At 40.1% G+C, this 17,883-nt stretch overlaps 1 pseudogene; it reads right to left on the reverse strand.

The window, feature by feature from the left end:
- Positions 1 to 203: 203 nt before the first annotated feature.
- Positions 204 to 9,694, reverse strand: LOC147708869 (regulator of nonsense transcripts 1 pseudogene; annotated as a pseudogene).
- Positions 9,695 to 17,883: the final 8,189 nt, after the last annotated feature.

Genomic DNA, 17,883 nt, shown 5'->3' on the forward strand with positions numbered 1-17,883 from the left:
TACTATTAGAAAGAGAACCATAGAAAGAACGAACAAGTATAAATCCAAGGAAGAAGGATAGAACAGAAATGAGTATGGACACAAGAAGAACAGAAAAATACCATTAACAGCTTTGGAAGTTAAGACCGACATATAAGCTCAACAGGAGAGAGGAGAGAACCAGGCATACAGAAAAATACATCCAGAAAAAAGAAGGAGACAGTTCAAGTGCCCGAGGCACCAGGAGTCTGCGAAGTTGCTTTTTGAATCTCCATCTCTATCTCCAGCTGGTTGTCCAGGAAGGTAGTTAAATCAGCCGGCTCATCGAAAATTCTAGAGCGTCCTTTATAAGTAATGCGGAACTTCAATGGACCAGAAAACGAGAAGGGAATGCCCATCTCAGAAAGACGTTTCCGAAGATTCAGGAAGCCTTTTCTCCTTATAACCGTATCTCTGGCAAAGTCCTGAGAAATTGAAATTCGATGACCATCCCAGATGACTTGTTTAGCTTTCCGCATATGAGAGAGAATCAGTTCAGTATGCTGATGCCGCAATGGCTTAAAAATGATTGCTCTTGGCTGGGTTGCCGCTTTAGACCGAAACGTTGGAACACGGTGTGCTCTTTCTATCTCAAACTCTCTGTGGAATGAGATTTGTAAGGTGTCCGGAATCCAATGAGATAAGAACTCTATCATAGATAAAGATGATTTCTCTGAATCTTCCGGCAGACCAAAAATGCGTAGGTTAGATCTACGATTACGGTCCTCCTGCTCAGTGAGATCTTTGCGCAATGCCGCCATTGAGCGCTCCAAGTGGTTGAGGGATCTGGATTGTTTTTGCCTACCATCCTCTGCACAACTGATTCGTGATTCCGTAGCAGATACACGAAGAGAGAGGGCTTTAAAGTCATTTCTGATAGCAGACACCTCCACTTGCAATAAATCTGTGTTAGTTTTCGTTGACTGCGCAATATCATGCACTTCATTAAGGCGCGTTAATATTGTGTCCAGCGTGGAAGTAGTGTCCGACTGAGGAGACTCAGGCGTAGGAGACACTGACTTAAGTCTTTTCAGCGACGTGCCAACATCTTTTGAGTTCTTGTTGGTCAAGGATCGACCCATATTTGCAGCCATGAAGGAGCAGCCTCCAAGAAAAAATATACAACCACTTGAGGGAAAGAGGAGAGCAAAAACTGCGCAGTCTGTATATAAAAAAAGAGATATAGCACACTGAGCTCAATTGGCGCTAAGTTAGTAATAGCGGCGGACTTATATGCAGGGCAGGCAGGTAGCAAAATAATAATATAGCTACAATTAGAGCAGGGGAGCACAGTAATGAGTTCGTAGGAAAAAGATCTACACCTATATGAGATAACTGTACTGAGAGAAACAGCGCGTGGGCAGCTTAATTTCCAGCCAAGCAGCAAGAAAATAACAGAAAAAAGGAAAAAATGTTACCAATTGTAGGCATCATAGAAGAAACGACCTGGACAGCCACTACGAACTGTAATATTGTATCCAAAGCGGCGCTTCTGTGGAGAAAATGCCAGCAGCGTCAAGAGCGGGAAAATGGCGGCCGCCCGTGAGGAAAACGAGCGCCTCTGGAGCGTGAGACAGAAGTCATTCAGCCGGTGACCAAAACATCAGGAAAACACCGTCAAACAGCTCCCTGCATGTTCCGCTGCTGAAGGTTGCCTGTTCCACATATAGGGGCAGCAAGAAACGAAGAAATTAGCTCGACGGGACAAACTCGCCTCGGAGCTCAAGCGCAACACGCCATGCTGATGCGGCGCGCAAGCCACGCCCCCATGAATCACCCTGTTTTAATGGAACATAGCCGTGACAGATGAATTGACAGAACTTAGTTAAACCTAACTCTTCCCTCCTTGAGTGATGTGTGAATTTGAGTTCAAATATGTAGAGCAAAAACTGTGATCATTTTGTTTCGATCCATGGTAGTCGAGATGTTAGTAATGCCATACTCAATAGCTTTCCATACTCCACATTAGTATCCCTTAGTGGCATCCTACACTTCACAGCACCATCCACCCATGGCCTAAAGAAAAATAATCACATCAATCCCTTCCTAATGGAACTCCATTGACTCATGTTGTGGACCCCCACACATCAAAACCAGATGTATCATTTAGAAAACCCTTGCAAGCTGACCCTCTTTTGTGGTTCTTGGCACACCTTCAGCCAGGACACCATCAGACTGCAGGCCAAGTGGCGTAGAAAAAGAAAACCAAGAAAGCAGGCCTTTTCCATCTATGCACCTAGCATATGGAACAACATCCAGGTATCCAATAGGACTGCCACAAAGCTGCTTGAGTTTGTGAAAAAGTTGATGACTCACCACATTGCTTTAAAACTACTTACAATGCATTAACTGTCCAAATCCCCATTTCCTTTCTTATTATATGCTGACTTTATGCTTGTCTTTGACCATGTATAGCGCTCCACTGCCTTTTGTCAAGGTTTGCACTTTAGAAATAGTGAACTCAACCTAACATCATTTAAGAACTGTGAGCTTTTTTCACAAACGAATTCAGAAATCTGTGCCATAAGGTTTGCTTACTTGCATGGGTACAGATTTCTGAATTTTAGGAATACTCAAAGGTTTTCAAAAGTACTGGATATCTGGGAAAGTTGAAGATTTCAAGGAATATGTCTGGAAAACATTTAAAAAGTTCTATTTGTGTATAACATGTTTTCTTTTTTCCTTCACAGAGAAGTTTTTCCCTTAGAGAAATCACTATTTCTGCACCATAATCAATTTTGGGAGTGTTCCCTGACATTGCCACTGTGGTAAAGTGTTTCCCTATACAACTGTATGTTGAGAAACGTTTACTGTGTATTGTTCAATGATCCACTTAAGAAGTTGGCATTTTATCCCTGTCACTTGAAGGGCACACACCAGCAATAGTTGTAGGTTGAGCTGGATGAAACGTAGGGGTCTTAAAAGGTGCATCCTTCAAATTGCTTGTTTTTGATCTTGCGTAGAAACTGTTTTAGCTTTCCTACCAGCTTAATGTAATGAAAGAAATGCTAAGTAAATTCTGTATACTTATATATCCATTCGTTGTGGTGTTTTGGATCAGCCCTCCTCATCTAGTGGTCTGTTATTCTGTTATTCACGTTTTGAATGCAGAGACAGAATATCGAGTAAAAAATATTGAGTTGCACAAATATTGAGTCATTAATATCGTGGGTCAGAAATATCGACAGCAAGAATATCATGTTCAAGAATATCTACTCAAGGTAATTAATATCAATTTTAAAAATATCCAAGTTTTTGATATCGTTTGCAAAATATAGCTGTTGAAAATATTGTTTTTGTATCAATGTTATGTATTTTAGTATATATTTTATATGCATGTCATGTATTTGTTTGCATAAGAATTGTTTGTATTTTTAATATATGTGTTCCATTTTTTGTAGTAATAAAAAAATGTTTATTTGAATTTTGCATTTTTAGTTCCACGGTGGTTTGTGGGTTTACATGGGAATAGGGTGGGAAGTAATTTCATTATATTAAATGTATTGATTATTTTTTATTTATTAATATTTGTTTCATTGAGATGTTATAGTTTTAAATGTGTAAAGTAATTTATTACTAATTAATGAATAATTAGTTGTTAATTAATTTTAGTTAATTATTGGTAATTAATTATGGTAATTGTGTAATAAATTTTAGTTGTGTGTAAAGGAGTAAAGGGTGGGAAATAATTTGTTTTTCTGTAATTAATATATAGTTGTTAATTAATGTTAATTATATGATATTTATGTTGGGTAATTGTTTAGTTTTTGTGTGTTGATTTTACTTTTAAATGGGCAAAATGCGGGTATTTAAAACATTTTAATTATTTAAATATTAGTTTGTAATATAATTAGTTTTTAATTTAAAAATAAGTTTTAATTATGTTTTATTATTTTATAGTTTAATTTAGGTGTGTGTTGTGGATATTATAGTGTTAAAGTGTGTGTAGTCAATTCATGTTTATTAGTTTTTGTATTAATATTTATTGTTTAATTGATTATTAATTATGTTAATTATGGAAATAAATGTAATTAAAATGTTGAAGTGTTTTGTTATTGGTGTGGTGTTATAGGGTAGGAAATAAAATAAAAGCATTTATGTTTTAATGATTTTTTTTGGTTGAAAATATTTTCTAGCTTAAAATATTTTTTGTATATATATAAATGTAGTTTTTATTTTATTTTATATAATATTTGTAGGTTTTTGTTAGTACTTTTTACCTCTCTACTCTCCAACATGTTCCCTACTGTTGCACTCTCTGGAGTAGGAATAGTTAATTTTTACCCTTACGCTATCTAACATGTTACCTACTGTTGTACTCACTGGAGTGGGAAAAAAATGTTATCCCTTTGCTATCCAACACTTATCTTACTGTTGCATTGAGTGTAATTTTTGCCCCTCTGCTATCCAACACTTTCCCTACTGTTGCTTTTCCTGGATTGGGAATAGTAATTTTTTCCCCTCCGCTATGCAACACTTTCAGTACTGTTGCTCTCACTTTCGTTGAAAAAGTACATTTTACACCTCCGCTAATCAACACTTTCCCTACTGTTGCACTCACTGGAGTTGGAATAGTAATTTTTACCCTTTCGCTATCCAGCACTTTCCCTACTGTTGCACTCACTGGAGTCGGAATAGTAATTTATACCACTCTGCTATCCAACACTCTACTGTTGCCCTCAGTGGAGTGGGAATAGTATTTTTCCTCTCCACTACACAACACTTTCCCTACTGTTGCTCTTACTGGAGTGGGAATAGTAAGTCATTTTTACCTCTCTGCTATCCAACACTTTCCCTACTGTTGCATTCGCTGGAGTTGGAATAGTAAATTTAATTCCTCTTCTATTCAACATTTACCCTACTTTTGCACTCAATGGAGTGGGAATAGTTATTTTTACCCCTTTGCCATCCAACACTTTCTCTACTGTTGCACTAATTGTAATATGAAATTTAAGTTTAAATATTTTTTAAACAGTTTAATGTTTTACTTTATTATAGAGCTTAGTTTTTTTATATTATAAATCATTAATATATATATATATATATATATATATATATATATATATATATATATATATATATATATATATATATATATATAGTATATTATTTTACATTTTTAACAAAAATTATAAATAGTAGTTTAATAATTATTTTAAAGTAAATATATGTGTATACATTATTATGTTTGTGTGTTAATCTTTTTATTAAGTTTATTTGTTACATTTTAATAAAATGCACTTTACATTGATTTTATTTTGTTAATATTATATTATATTTAATATTTAATGTATTTGATATATATTATTTTATTTTCTATTCATTTAAAAGTCGATATTTCATACATCTATATTTTTGACATCAATATTTTAGTCAATATTTTTGTTACCTACCTGCATAATAATGGGAGTCGATATTTTTGTTGTGTATATTTTTTAGTCGATATTTTTAGCATCGATATTTTTTACATCAATGCTGTGTCAGTGAACCCACATTTTGCTTCTGCCCACTACAGCATACAGAATGAGGTAAATGGGTCAACCCAAGGCATATTGAGTGATGGCATTTTGCCAGATCATGTGAGCAGATCGCTTAAAAAGAAGGTCATTTTAATGCCAGGGCTAGAGAGCCGGAACTTTACTTTGCCACATTCTTGCTTCTGGATACCTTATTATTAACTTATAGATGGATTTTTAATATACTGCATGTCAGCTTTTTTTATTCCATGACCATTTACTCTGCACCTTATTTTCTTACTACTCCTAAGGTAAAATTATGGAAGGACATATGGAATTGAGGGGAGTTGACCTTCACTTAATAAGAATTGCTTACACAACATCTGTTCTTTCCCGCGCAGTACAAACAGGGTAAGTCAAGAGACATATATGGGAGCTAAAGCATTGAGATGATGGGAATCAGTAAACAAGAGATTGTCAATGACAGGGCTTTGTAAGAAAATATTAAATTCTTTAGTTGTGATGCATCATGTTTGGTGCATTTCACTCATACCCTCTTCTAGCAAGTCCTCTCCATCTAATAACTTCATCTCACTGTACATATTGGCCATCTGACTTGTTCCTAGAACTCCTTCCTTTCTTTGAAGTGTGAGATGTGGGAATAAAGTCAGTTGGACTGCAATAATTAGAAGTTAAATAAAATGGAGCATGAGAGATTGGGTAAGAGAGTCATTTAGAACCTGGTGAATGGGCTTCTGAGCCTGCAGCCTGATGAAGGTTCAACTGCCAATACACCAGGGCAGAATACTCTCACTGTTGAGGCTTTACTACCTGATCAGAAGTGTACATCTGTAGGACATACTCCTTGTGAGAAATTGGGTTGTTTGTTGAGGGGGGGATAAACCTTTCGCAAACAACAACCACAAACCTTGTAGGCTGAAACACAAAAGTCACCAACCCTATGATAGCTTGGCACGAAAGCAGTCAGGCTTAACCGAGAAGCAATGTGTAAAGTACTTATGCAGCTACAAACATTAATAAAGTTAAAGTACAACACAAGAAAAATATACCAATTTAGACCAATAAAGTAGAGTTTAATAAATGATTTGACACCAAACCGACATAAATTCCATCAGTAGAACTGGAGTTCTGGGTTTTTAAAGTATTTAGTAAAATCTAGCACTAAAAATGTCAAAGTGCTAACCATAGAAATCTGGTGACACAAGACAGGGGCAAGGTAGAAATGTATGGCAGATCACAATAGAGCATGGGGCCTCATTAGGATGGCAGGCAGACTTCAGTCGGCCCGCCACCGTAGCAGTGCTGGGACCGCCAGTGGTGCGGCAGTCCCGCACTGCAAATTAGGATGCGACCGCCACCCGAGCAGTCGCATCCTGCATCTTCACCATTGCGGCGGATGCTGCTGGAAGCAGCACCCGCCGCCATGCCAAAGAGGCATGCTGTGCATTGCCATGCACAATGTGACTGGCACCGCAGGGTGCCTGCCACCTTGTGCATGGCAATGTAGGGGGTACCATAGGTACCCCCCAAGTGCAGCTCCCACCCCTCCTGGGGCCCGCAAGAGGCCCCCAAGCAATTTCTGCCTGCCCTTTTGAGGTGACATCACCGCCATGGAAACGCCTGAACTGCCAGGCATCATATTATGAATGGGGGTGCCTTCAGGCACCACCACCATATCATGCCCGAGTTCCGCCTGGCTGGCAATCGTGTTGATTTCCAACCGGCGGAAAAGTGGTGGACAGACTTTCTTTCCGCAGCGGTACCCCTTCCATGGTAATATGGCGGGGGAATGTGGTTGTGATGGCAGGCGGATCACCACCCCCATCCGGGCGGTGGCAATCCACCCGCCATCACAATCACCCCCATGGTTTGGATACATGAGGTGTATTGGGCCCAGTCTCCGCTTACCTTTGGAAGAAAAAGTGTTTTGAGAAGGAATAGTTAATTCTGGTTGGGACAGACCGGGTTGGCTCGTTTGAGATGAGTGACTCATTGAAATATAGCCCTGAGTCAATGGACCCTGTGAAAATGGCTGGGACACAACATCCTGACTAGCCTGGCTATTAAGCATGTATGACTGGTTCATTCCTTAAATACCCATTCTACACTTTTTTTGCTGTCCACCTCAATGAGTTTTTCCTTTGGGCATACCGCGACCTGTGGTTGGATCATTCACCAGGCCAAAATATCCCAATGGTGGCACTGGTGGCATCACAAAATTGAAAGTTCATAGCAGACTCATGGCTTGGCCCAGAACTGATCATGACAATATGGTCATGAGTTTGGAAGTACATATTTGATTACCTTCCTTGATGGCTTCTGTCATGCTCTGAACCAGGGATAGTTGCTTCACGGGCATCATACATGGCTGTGGTCATAAATTGAGCACCCAGATTTATTGTATTAACAAGTTTACCTTACCAGGATTTCTGAACTGCTTAAGGTTTTCTTGAAGGTTGTTTAGTGGTCCTCAACCAATTCCTTCTCCTCTTTGTAGTAATTCAGAAGATGGTCCCAAAGAGGTTGTTTAGAACAAGTCTTTGGATTTCCAACAATCATAACTCCATATCTTGCTTTGGTGAGGGCCACATTCAGACGTGAAAGATCCTTTAGAAATCCAATGCCCTGGAGCCTACTTGCTGTTACACATGATAGGATGATAAAGACTTCCACCCATTCTTGGAAAGCATCCACACTTTCAATTTCCACTTCCTGTTAGAGTTTTGTATGCAATGACCCACTGAACTACATGTACAGCACCAGGTAAGACCATTGTCCCTCATATGGAGTAATGATACCAGTCTGATCTGGCTTCACATGTGCTCTCAATAACTTTGTAGTGATCTTTTTGACATTTGCAGCTTCTGTTCTGTTTAAATAGGAGGAGCTTGATTGATGCTTGGACTTGCAATTTGTTCTTGCCCCGGAATCACATAGAAGAACATTCGTTTGTCTGGCTGCGGCCACTGAAGATCAAATCCTTTTTTATACGATCAGCTGGAGTGATGCCATCCTGAAGAGATCCTTCATAGAAAATGTTTAATGGGAATGCACTAAGAGCAGGATGCATACAATACTCAACTTGAAGGTGAATTGGGAGGATTCCCAAGGCAACAAGCCTTTCAAATAGGGACTGAGAAAGCCCAGTCTTTGCTGCTTTCTTACACATCACAACAGCACCAAACGGGCAATGATCACCTACCAGGATCATCTGTTTAGCTCCAAGAACAACTGGAACCATACATTCAATCTCAGTAGCATGTGTACTCTCATCAATCAAAATTGAGTGAAGTTGTATTTTTGCAAGTCTAGGATCACTGGCTCCCACACCTGTGCAGCATTTCTCTTCAAAGCATGATACCGTTTCTCATCAGCATAAAGCAGCTCTCCAGTTTAATCTTTTAACTTTTGCACATTCTGAAGCTCCGGCATACTGTCCATGTGATGAATTTGGAAGTACAATGCTGAAAATGATACAGGAGAATCAATGACTTCATGACTCTTCATACAAAGATGAACCACTTTCAGTCCAGTTTGGTGGATCTTCTCAGTCAGCTGATTCATAGCTATGTTACTTGGAGCACAAAGCAGCACAGGTCCATTGCCTTGGCGTGCCAGATGGTATGCAATTGTAGCAGATGTCACAGTTTTTTCTGAACCAGGAGGAACTTGGATAAGGCTCAGAGGACGCTATAATGGAGATTTCACATCATAAACCTGGGAATGGTTGAGGTCAGGGAGACCCTGCACTGTGAAGCATTTTGGCAACTGGCATCTAATAATTACATCTTCCATCTCATGCCCAACAATGTGTGGTAAATGTAACCAGACACAGATGTCTCATCCACAGCAAATGTTAGCAAAGCAGTTTGCATTCTATCAAATTAAGTAGATTTCCAAACAAAATCAACTTAAAAATTGTGAGTAATCTCCACAGGTGCACCAAAACAACTCCTTAACTCAATAGCAATTTCATAACCATAATTATCCGTAACTTTGATAGCATGGCCGATTCCTTTCCGTTGAGGTGCAATATATCCTATGTATCGCAGCCAAATCACATCACCTTACATAAGACGCATATCAGAGATCATTTTTGGCAAGGTGAAATAGGCAATTCTCTTATTGTTTGTGCCTAGGTCCCATCTCACAGTAATGCTATCTCGGGTCTGGGACTGCTTCAATTTTTTGATTTTCATTATCACGGGAGAGTTACCTTGGAGGTGAGTTTGAGTCCCAGTTTGATGTGGGGCTGTAACAAGACTCCACTTACTAGGGTGAATGGACGTATCAACATGTTGGTGTGACAGGACAGTCACAATACTAGAGTGATGAGGAAGAAGAGCTAAGCTTGTTTGGAGCTCAGTTCATCAGCATTTTTCCTGGGTAATAAAAAATTAAATAAAATGGATACCTGTTTTCCACTGCTAAAAGTGAAGCATTGCTGTATGAGAGCAGGAGAGAAAGAGGATGACAAGAGACACCAACTGATCAAGAGAGTGATCCACATGGACAGTGGGACCACCGCTAGCACAATGAGACAAGGCGAACAACAGAAGAGAAGAGGAAACTGTAGGCTTGGTCTGTGCTTCCTTGGGAAAGACCAGACCCAATTGTGGGCATCAGCAAAATGCTACCATCTAATTGCCCTAATACAATTGAATGGTCAGCTGAGACTCTGCACCACACAGCCCAATTAAGCTAGGCAGAAGGACGTTAAGTGATTACCACTCTGTTCACTTTTCTTGACAAAAGCGTAGGATTTTCAGTGCAGGAGAAGAAAGCTTCATCACATAGTTGTTCTCTTACATGAAAGCTAGACATAGCAGTGCATTGGTTGCATTTCAAGAGCAGAAATTCAGGCACCAAGTTTGCTATGCAACCTACCACAAATGGGTCACCTGTTGTCAGGAGCTCTACTTTGAGATGAAGGTTTTGTTTAAAGGTGACATTTTTGCCTTCATGACAAAATGACTTTGTGGGCACCACTCAGAATGGGTTGTTCACTAAAAGCTGGCTTAATCCAACTTTTGATGCAAAGGTGGACTCGAGTTTTTGAAATTGCTTGCATCTTATATCTTGACCAAGGATCAGGGAGATCCTTGTTCAGAAATGTTTTAAAAGTTTAAACTTAAATTGCCAACATTGCAGGGAATGTTTAGTGTAATATAAAGTTTGCAACAATTACTTTTGAGCAGTCTTGTGTCCTGAAAACCAAGGCTATAGGGTAAAATCAAATGGAGCTTGAATGCTCTTCCAAGTGGAAGGTTTTTTGCTGGTTCCAGTTTGCTGCAATAAGATAGTGTTGGAATTATGTGGAAACTAGGCGGTATATTTACAAGGGCATTGTGCCACAGGGATGTCACTTTTAATAATATTTCTGTGGCGCAGTGCCCTGCACCATATTAACAAAGTGGCATTAAGCCACATTTTGTGGCTTAACGCCACTTTGTAAATATGGCACCCTTTCACATAGGTATCTGCGTGAAAGGGGTTGCAATGGGTGTGGGCATTCCACCGCAACACCCATTTCATTTTGCCCCTGCACCTGATCTACAAAGGGCATATGTACCATAATGTTACTCCAAAATTGGTATTCCGGTGCTCTGATAGTATAGAAATGCATGGATACGCTGTATGCACAAAAATACGATGCCCACCTACATGTCCTTATAACAATGCCTTACGTCAGTGCCGCTATCTGTGTGGCATGTTGCCAGGGTTTCTGGGCTGCAGAGGAAAATGTTGATGCAAATAAACAATGCCTACAAGCAATTTGCTGTTTCTAGGTGTGCAGAAGAATGTAGCACACATAGATAGAGCAAAATACATAAAGAAATGTATAATGTTGCCACATTTCGCTATCCTTAGAATAGGGCCCTTATTTGCAAGCACCTTGCACTGCTGGTGCATCACTTTTAATATGTAAAAAAGTCATACACTGGCAGTGCGAGGGGCTTGCAAATAAGACCCTAGGTTTTACCTGGCCTTAGTTCTTTGCTGTGACCCAACCTTGCAAATATGGGACAGTTAAAAAAAGCAATGTCTGTTGTGGTGGAATGCTCACTGCAACACCCATTGCACAGCCCTTTCATGCTAAGAGAAGTGTGGAAAGGGGCCTCATTTACAAGGCGGTGTTAAAAAGAGTTAAGTTGCTTCATGCTGCATTGCAAATAAGGAGAGTGGGATTTAGCCCCCAGAACGACGCTAAAACGGATGTTCCAGTGGCAATATCACTTAGGGCCATATGTATCATACTACCGTTTAGCGAATTCCAAATAGCGAATTTTAAGGAATAGCTATTTGGAATTTGCAAAACGGTATGTATGTACAAAATCGCTATTAAATAGCGATTCTTTACCATTCCTAATTTGCGATTAGCAAATTGCTAATCGCAAATTACTCATTCATTTCCATGGGCCAGGAGGCCCATAGGAATGAAGGTGCAATTTGCGATTAGCAATTAGCTAATCGCAAATTAGGAATTTCTTCAAGGGTGCAGGGGTGTCTCAAGAACACCCTGCTGCACCCCTGAAAAAAACATTTGGGGGCATATGGCGCACATACATGCCCTAAGGGCATGTATGGGCGTCATATGGCACCTTTTGTTTTTTGGAAAAAAGCTTTTTGAAAAGAATTCGCAAATTACCACCAACTAGAAGTTGGTGGTAATTTGCGAATCCTTAATGGCATTTTTTGAATATTTTTTGTTTGATACATTGCATTTAAGGAATCGCAACATTTGCGATTCCTTAAGTGCAATCGCAAAATAAGGAATTGCAAATTTTGCTATTCCTTATTTTGCATCAAACATGTTTGATACATACCATTTGTCAAATTAGCATTCGCAAAGGCCGGAATTCACAGAATTTCGGCCTTTGCGAATGCTAATTAGCTTGATACATATGGCCCTTAGTATTTATGCCCCTGAGTTTGGGGACGAATGCAACCTATGTACATAGTAGAACATGGTAAAGACAAAAGTGGCAGGATGCAAATGCATACAGATTGGTTGGTGTCAACATGCATCTTTTCACAAATGAATGGAAGGGCCATATAAACTGGAGTATGTGTCATCCCTTTGCATACCCCTGTGCTGTTGTAAAAAGGTCAGCTGTGCACCAATGCCACCATACTTGAAACCTGACTCAAAGTTGACCTTGTTGCTGCTCATCATTGTTAGTGCAGGTAAAAACACAGGGCCTAATTTATGAGAAGTGACGAATTGCTGCGTGAAAGCAGCGATGCGTCACTTCTCAGTGCGCCCTCCTGGCCACATGATTGATGCGTCATATTTACTGTATGACGCATCATGTCACAAGGAGTTACAGATACGTCAGTATTTCTGACGTATCTGTATGGCGCAAAAGTGATGCATGGCTGGAGTGTTTCACAAAAGTGATGCAACTCCAACAATGTGTCCTTTCACATGGGGCAAGTCCAATGTGAAAGGGCATACGTCAGCCTTACGCCTGATGTGAGGTAGGTGTAAGATATTGACGCATTTGCACCGTAGAAGTGGCGTAGTGAAATCTGGTAGATTTCACTGCAACACTTCTACGAGGCTTACTTACGTGGGAAGGCCCACCCTGCATACATTATACCTGACGCAGGTATGATGTAGCGCAGGGGTTTACAAAGTGACGCATCTGCTTTGATGCGTCACTTTGTAAATAGGGCGCAACAGGAGGCATATTTTACGCCACCGATGCGTCACAAAAAGTTACGCAACGTTAGCACAAAACTGTCGCAAGCCTTCTTAAATAAGGCCCACAGTGCCTGTAAAGCCAGGTCTTGTCAGAATCTTGTCATAGGACCCTCTGTAGGTACATCTCACCATTCCCAAAAAAACATCATCCGGGGTGCTGCATGACACATGTCACCTCACAGCAACTTGCAATATCAGTCTGTTGATGATAGCCACACATGATCATGGTCACATAACTGTGTGGCAATAGGTTGGTTGTTCTGGACCTTTGTCTTGAACGTACATGGGGACCAATGCACAAATACAGTGTGTGTGGAAAAAATACATAAGATGTCTCGCACCCTGCAGATGACCAACTCTGCACATGATGAAATAGAATGCATGTCAGTGATTTCTATATGACGACTTGGATAGGCCTTATCCACTCACTGTTGGCACACAGTGGCAATGTCATAATCTCAACTCTTGACATGTAACCTTTATGGACAGTGTAAACTGCGATCCACAGCTTAATATAACAGGTGTACCATATATCTATGAATAAGGGAAATTGTCATGCACTTTGAAAGTCAAATGCTGAACAAAAATCGTCATTCTGCGGCACATAAAGAAGTTACAAGTCAACATTTGGGTCCATTCATGTGCAGGGAGTGACACCTTCATGAATATACACAATCATCACCTGCAATGCAGCCCCCCTTGAACTATGGCACAAAGGTGCCTGCATTGGCACTAGGTAGCTAAATATGGCAATGGTGCTTGGGAAAATGCAGGGGTCGCTGTTAGCAATGTACATACGGGACATCCCTGCGTTCTGAAAATGCTGGAGCACAGCGCCGCCAAATTTGCAGTAGTTCCACGCTCCAAAATCTTCTCATGAATATGCCCATTGTTGGTGAGGTAAAATCCATTTTTTTTTTATGGAGTTTGACGGGAGCCCGTTCCTTTAAACATTTGTGCCTTCACTGCCCCATAATGGCCATCCTGGGGTGGGGAGTTTCCCTTTGACAGTTGTTTTAGTCCGGGGTTTCCTACATCCTTTATCATAAACAATAATTCAATTTACTTGTGGGGGGAGCTAGCCCTCCTGGCTACTCTGCGGGAATTTTTCCTGTCTGAATTATTGTCACCGCTTTAATCATTGGATTTTGTTTTCCGGGATCACATAAATACGTTAAGTGCCTGAATTATAGTGATTTTCCCAGATTTCCCAAAAACCGAGTTCTTTACTGGGTTTTCCTTTCCTATCGATTCTATTTGTTTTTATTATGGAATTCAGGCAGTCCCCATGTAGTGGTGGTACTGGTTTAACCCAGTTTATGCATATCTCTCTCCTTGCTAGCAGTATCAATACAAACAGCAGGTTTTCCTGTTTTTTTGTTAACTTACCCAGTTCAATAGTTGAGTCGATCCCGAAGATAATAAGAGTTATACTTACTTCTAGTTGTTTTCCCAATAACAGACTTAGGGCCAGATGTAGGTGGGAGATTTTGGCCATTTACCGGCCGGTAACGGCCGTTACCGACCGGTAAATGGCCATGGAGATGTAGGGGGATAAAATCATGCATTTTCAGTAATTTTACCGAATCGGTAATTTTACCGATTCGGTGAAATTACAGAATCGGTAAAATTACCGATTCTGTATATTTTACCGAATCGGTAAATATACTGGTCAGTAAAATTACCGAAAATGCATGTTTGGTATGTTGGTGCCAATTTTAACATTGACACACGGCTTTGAAAATCGGTATTTTACCATGCAATACAATTGCATGGTAAAATACTGATTCAGGTGTACATGCACATCTGTGCATGTACACCTGTGCTATGTGGCACACATACATGCCCTAAGGGCATGTATGTGTGCCACATGGCACACAAGCCTAAAACAGGGGTGCCAGAGGCCGTCAAAGTGACACTTCCTGCACCCTTGCAAAATTTGGTATTTACCGATTCGGTAAATACCGAATCGGTATTTGATATTGAATCCTATGGGCTTCAAGGCCCATAGGATTCAATAGCAAATACTGATTCGGTATTTACCGAATCGGTAAATACCGATTTTTACTGATTCAGTAAAATTTACCGAATTGGTACCTACATTAGAAATACCTACTCTTAATTACCGAATCGGTAAAATTCGGTAATTAAGAGTCGGTATTTCTGATTTTGCGACATCTGGCCCATAGCGTCTTACCGACTTCTTGCCAAAAGGAGGGGGCATTCTTGGAACATGTGCAGATCGTTCGCCCTTTCAAATCCGCATTTGGGGCAAGTCTTTATGCTGGCTCCCTTGAATTTCGATAATCTTTTGGGGGTCCAGTAGGCCCTATGTATTGCAAATAGGTGATTTATTTTCAAAGCGGCCGGTTTTATGGTGGACCAACACTTTTCCAGTGATCTTTGCCATATGTTTTGAAAGTCTAGCTCCGGTATATCTTTCCACCAAACTGTTTCTGGGATCAGAAAGTCTTCTTCCCCTGCTGTGATTACAGCCCAATACCACCAAGATATTTATTTTATTATTGAAGTGGTTTTCATCATTTCTTTCTCTTGTCCTCATTTCCCTTGAGAGTGATTTAGCCCAGCTGGTGAGTTGGTAATATTTGAATTTAGATACGGATGAGATAGTAGTTGTGTCTAATTGATCCCAGGAGATTATGGAATTTTCTGTCATCAGTTGGCCCCATTCTTTAATTCCTTCTGCTTTCAGAGGTACGGCCATGGAGTCTTTTAAGCAGTCTGGTGAGCCCAGAGATTCCCATATGGGGGCCATAGTGCTTTAGTATGGTATGTTTAGTATGCTTCTGACTTGATACCATAGTTTTGCTGCGTTGACTAGGATCTTTAGTTTTATCTTTTTTTTAAATGTTGGGTGTCCAAATTTATATAGGAAATGATCTGTTCTACCTGTCATATTTTGTAGGAAGTCAGGGTAGAACTGATGGTTCTTAAGAAAAGGTCTCATGTTTTTAAGTTGAAAAGCCCTGTAGTATTCAAAGAGGTCAGAACTGGCTATTCCCCCCCGTTCTTTTCTTCTCCTTAAATTTATTCCATGCGATTCTTGTTCCTTTAGATGACCAGATGAAACTCGTGATTTCTCCCTGGGTTTTCTTTAATGCGTCTCTCTTGAATTCCAATGGTATAGTATTAAAGAGGTAGCTAAATTTGGGTGCAATGGACATTTTTATTATATTAGATCTTCCCAGGAAGCTAAGAGTTAGTCCATCCCATACTTTGAGGAGTTTCCTAGTTTCTCCAGAAATTCTGTTGAGATTTATTTGGGGCACTTTTTCTAAATCCTTGACCAAGTTAATCCCCAGGTATTTTATTTTGTCTTTAGAGTATGGGGTGCTGTGATGCGTATTCCAGCTCATGGCCTCGGTTTTTGCTTGGTTTGTCAGATACCCTGACAATCTGCCAAAATTTGCTATTGTGTCTTCTATTGCTGCAGTGGAGCTTTGAAAGTTATCCTTGAAGATAATCAGATCATCTGCGTATAGAGCCACCTTTTTGGACCATTCATTATGCTTAAAGGGTGTTATTGAGGTGTGGTTTCTGAGAGAGTATGCCAACGGCTCAATATAGAGATTGAATCGTAGGCGTGATAAAGGGCATCCATGCCTTGTTCCTCTTTATATTACAATATTGTTGGTAAGGCTCCCGTTGACTAGTATCTTCGCTCTTGGACTTTTGGAGTCTTCTACCACCATGTGGCTAAATCTCTCCCCTAGGTTACATTTGCTAATGGCTTTATTCAGGAATGTCCAATTGACCCTGTCAAATGCTTTAGCAGCATCGTAGGTGATTATAGTCAGAGGAACTTTTACGCAGGTGGCTATGTCTATTGCAGCAAAGAGTTCATGGGTTAACTCTTGTATTTGCCTTCCTTTTACAAAACCCTGTTGGTCAGGGTTAATCAATATTGTCATTACCGAGGCTAATCTCTTTGCCATGACCTGCATAAAGATTTTATAATCTCAGTTCAGCAGTGAGATAGGTTTGCATGATTCACAGATTGCTGGGTTTTTCCCTGGTTTTAGGATGATGCTGATGGTCGCATCATTCCAGGAGTCGGGAATTTTATCCTGTTCCTTATAAATTATATTTAGTAGTTTTGTTATTTGCGGAGCCAAGGTGTCTCCCAAAGTTATGTAGAGCTCGTTGGGTAAGGCGTCAGGGCCAGCTGCTTTCCCTTTTTTCAGTCCTTTTATAACGGTTCTTACTTCTTCGATTGTGATTTCAGCGTCGAGTTCCTCTTTTTCCTCTTCCGTTAGTAGTGGGAGTGGTAGGAAATCTAGGTAGTTCCCAATCTGTTCCTCTGTAGTATTTGTGTCCTCCTTGTATAGGTTGGAGAAGAAATTTGTGAACTCCTGCATTATTACAGAGCCCTCAGACCTTGGTTAATTTTGGTTATTTTGCTAAATACTAGCTATTTAATTTCTGGTTTGATCTGTCTTTGTTTTCCATGCCAGCATTTTACTGCATCCTTCCCCATATTCATGGTTTGATAATTTGCTGCCTTCCCACCTTTTCCTCACTTTGTTCTCAAGGAGGTCAGTTGTAGTCTTTCCTTCTCTAGTGTGTCTTCAATATCCGGAGCATTCTCTGCCACAATTTGCGAATCAAGTGTTTTTATATCTTTTTACATATCTCCAATTTCTCGCTTTATAAGTCTGG

Source organism: Lissotriton vulgaris, chromosome 6 (assembly GCF_964263255.1).
Source record: "Lissotriton vulgaris chromosome 6, aLisVul1.2, whole genome shotgun sequence".
NCBI lineage: Eukaryota > Metazoa > Chordata > Amphibia > Caudata > Salamandridae > Lissotriton > Lissotriton vulgaris.